The 3340-nt window shown below is 47.7% G+C and overlaps 1 non-coding gene across 1 annotated transcript; it reads left to right on the forward strand.

Annotated features, from left to right (window-relative positions):
• Positions 1-2163: 2163 nt before the first annotated feature.
• Positions 2164-2326, forward strand: LOC144696221 (U1 spliceosomal RNA). Its single transcript, XR_013580133.1, has one exon. It is a non-coding gene; the product is annotated as a U1 spliceosomal RNA (small nuclear RNA).
• The last annotated feature ends 1014 nt before the right edge of the window (positions 2327-3340 follow it).

The raw sequence follows: 3340 nt of genomic DNA on the forward strand, positions 1-3340 counted from the left end.
CTCATCTACAAGCACAAGGGGGAAAGGGAGGAAATTACAAATTGGGGACCCATCTCACTGTTGAAAGTGGACTATAAGATTCTGTCCAAGGTCATCGCCAATCGGGTCAAGTCTGCTCTGGAGTTGGTGATCCACCCTGACCAGACCTGCACTGTGCCCGGCAGGAAGATCTCGGACAGCCTTGCACTGCTCAGGGATACGATTACCTATGTACAGGACAGGGGTGTGGATACCTGCCTCATCAGCCTGGATCAGGAGAAGGCCTTTGACAGAATATCACACACCTACATGGTGGATGTGCTCTGCAAGGTGGAGTTTGGGGAGGGAATCCGCAACTGGATCCAACTGCTCTACACTAACATCAGTAGCGCAGTCTCAAATCAATGGGTGGGAATCAGAAAGTTTTCCAATTAAATCTGGAGTCAGGCAGGGCTTCCCTCTCTTCCCTGTTCTGTTTGTGTGTTGCACAGAACCCTTTGCTGAGTCCATCAGGGCATAAGAGGAATGACGATCCCAGGCAGTGGAGGCACTCAGATCAAAGATTCCCTGTACATGGACGATGTCACCGTCTTCTGCTCGGTTCTGCTGTCGGTGCGCAGACTGATAAACATCTGCGACCAGTTTGAACTGGCCTGGGGAGCCAAGGTAAATCATGGGAATAGTGAGGCCATGTTCTTTGGGAACTGGGCTGACTGATCCTTTGTCCCCTTCACCGTCAGGTCAGACGTCCTGAAGGTGCTGGGGATATGGTTCGGAGTGACCGGGGCATGCGTTAGAAACTGGAAGGAGCGAGTGTCTATGGTGGAAAGAAAACTGGGCATGTGGCAGCGACTCTCCCTCTCCATTACGGGTAAGAACCTGGTCATTAGGTGTGAGACACTCTTGCTGTTGCTGTACGTGGCGCAGGTCTGGCCCATTCCAGACTCCTGATCACCTGAGCCATCTTTCACTTTATCTGGAGTTTGAAAATGGATCGTGTCCACAGGGACGCGATCTACAAGCCTCAAGATAACGGGGAGAAAACGTGCTCAACATCGCCCTCATCATGATGGCCACCTTTGTGTGCGGCTGCATCAAGCTGTGTGTAGAACCTGGGTACGCAAACACCAGGTGTCACTCCGTGCTGAGGTTCTACCTGTCCCCAGTGTTGGGAAGGATGGGTCGGGCTACGCTGCCGCGGAATGCTCCAAGTAGTTGGACCATGCCGTACCACCTGTCCCTGATGGAAAAATTTATGCAGAGAAACTTCTTTGACCACAAGTCCATCAGGCAGTGGTCGGCACGTAACGTTTTAGAGGCCCTGCAGGAAAAGGAGATGTTGGATCCTTTCCGATGGTTCCCCGAGCAGACTGCCAAAGTCATGTGGCAGAATGGTTCATCGCCAGAACTTTCCAAGAGGCACCAAGGTGCCTCCCAATCAGATCCTTCCTACACACCAGGAGTCTCACCCTCTCTGCACCTTGCCCTTGAGGTGGCTGTGTGTGGTAGGGGGTTGGCAAGAGACTTTTGCTCACCTCCTTGTGAATTGTGCCTTTGCAAAGAAGGTCTGGAGAGAAATGCAGTGGTTTCTGTCGAGGTTCATCCCGAGCAGTGCTGTGACACAGGACTCTGTGCTCTAAGGGCTGTTCCCAGAGCCACACACCGAGACAAACACCAATTGCAGCTGGAGGATCATCAACTCAGTGAACAATGCTCTTTGGTCTGCACGAAACTTGTTGGTCTTCCAGTGCAAAGAGTTGTCCCCGACCGAGTGTTGTAGACTGGCACATTCCAAGGTCCAGGACTATGTGCTGAGAGACACACTAAAGCTTGGGGCAGCCGCCGCAATGGCGCAATAGGGAAGGGTCGCTGTCTAAGACCTTTCTGCCATAGTGCACCAAGAGACTGGAAATTGGATCGACCCCTCAGGCTGAACGGCTCACATTGAATGTATGCAGTGAATACTAAATGTATCATAATTGTATTGAAGCACCTCAGAGTGCAACAGGATGTATGTTGATAACTCCAATACCATTGCACTTTCCGACTGTCTGTAATGACCATATTGAAATGACTGTAATATTCATTGATTGTATTGAAGCAGCTCGTGATCCATGTCTAAAAGTTGAATTTGATACACTTTTTGTGATGGCGATTTAGAAATGTTTTGTAACGTTCTTCCAGATATTTAATGAATAAAGTATATTTGTCCAAAAAAGAGGTGGTTCTCCCAGGACGAGGTCAGCCCATTGCACTTCGAGTGTGCTGACACCTGCGATGTCCCCAAATGCGGGATTCTCGACTGTAAAATTTGTGGGAGCGGGAGGACTGCATTTGCGCTCTCCTCTGATTAACTAATTAATGTCAGATTTTACTGTAACATATTTCTTCACCAACAGAGACCGCTGTTGCATGTACTACAAAGTACTCGAAAAATTAACACATACAGGACACATGTATATGGAGAAGCAAATAATGTTAACGTTTCGAGGTCCAAGATCGCCAACATCCGCAGTGTTTTGCTTTTATTTTAACGTTGGCCTTTGAGGTCGCTCTGCACTCACTGCATTTATCATGATTTCCTCTCTGCTTGTGTACCAGCGTTCAACGGCCAGCAGAGGGTGGCATAAGCAAGAGAAACGGTTTTTAGGAAGAGACGCTTTTTAAATTCATTCACCCAGAAACAAATGATTCCCCCATTGCAGCAGCGAGCTGCTTCTAAAATGACTTTAGGCTTTTAAATTCCAATGCCAAATCGGCTCAGGAAATGACCTTTATCATTTTTCTTTTATTATTTATCCAATTCCCTTTTGAACAGCATTTGGTTCACAGAATGTGAGGGGGCAAGATAATGTCATTGTCGGTCTACACAGGCTGAACAGGTCAGGATCAACAGCAGAAGAGCTAAAGGATCCCCAAAAGATATTGGGTGACTGGTGCAGAATCAGGTTCAACTTCTGGCTTCATCAATTAGAGTTCATGTCATTTCGACAACACCCTCCATGCCCAAATATCCGTCCCTGGCCTGCTGCAATGTTCCAGTGAAGCTCAACGCAAACTGGAGGAACAGCACCTCATCTTCCGATTAGGCACTTATCAACCTTCCGGGCTTAACATTGAGTTCAACAACTTTAGCGCATGACCTCTCTCCCCCATCCTTAGCCCCTTTCCGATCCCCCTTTTTTCTAATAATTTGTCACTTTTAAAATATATTTTCCTTTTCCCAACAATTTCTATTAATGTTAAATTTATTCCCATCCATTGTTTTATCTCCACCTTTTAGCCTATTTCGATCCCTTCCCCTCACCCCACAGCCACTCGGACCATTTGTCACTTCCTCGTCTTGCTTTCTACCCTTAAT

Source organism: Cetorhinus maximus, chromosome 21 (assembly GCF_964194155.1).
Source record: "Cetorhinus maximus chromosome 21, sCetMax3.hap1.1, whole genome shotgun sequence".
NCBI lineage: Eukaryota > Metazoa > Chordata > Chondrichthyes > Lamniformes > Cetorhinidae > Cetorhinus > Cetorhinus maximus.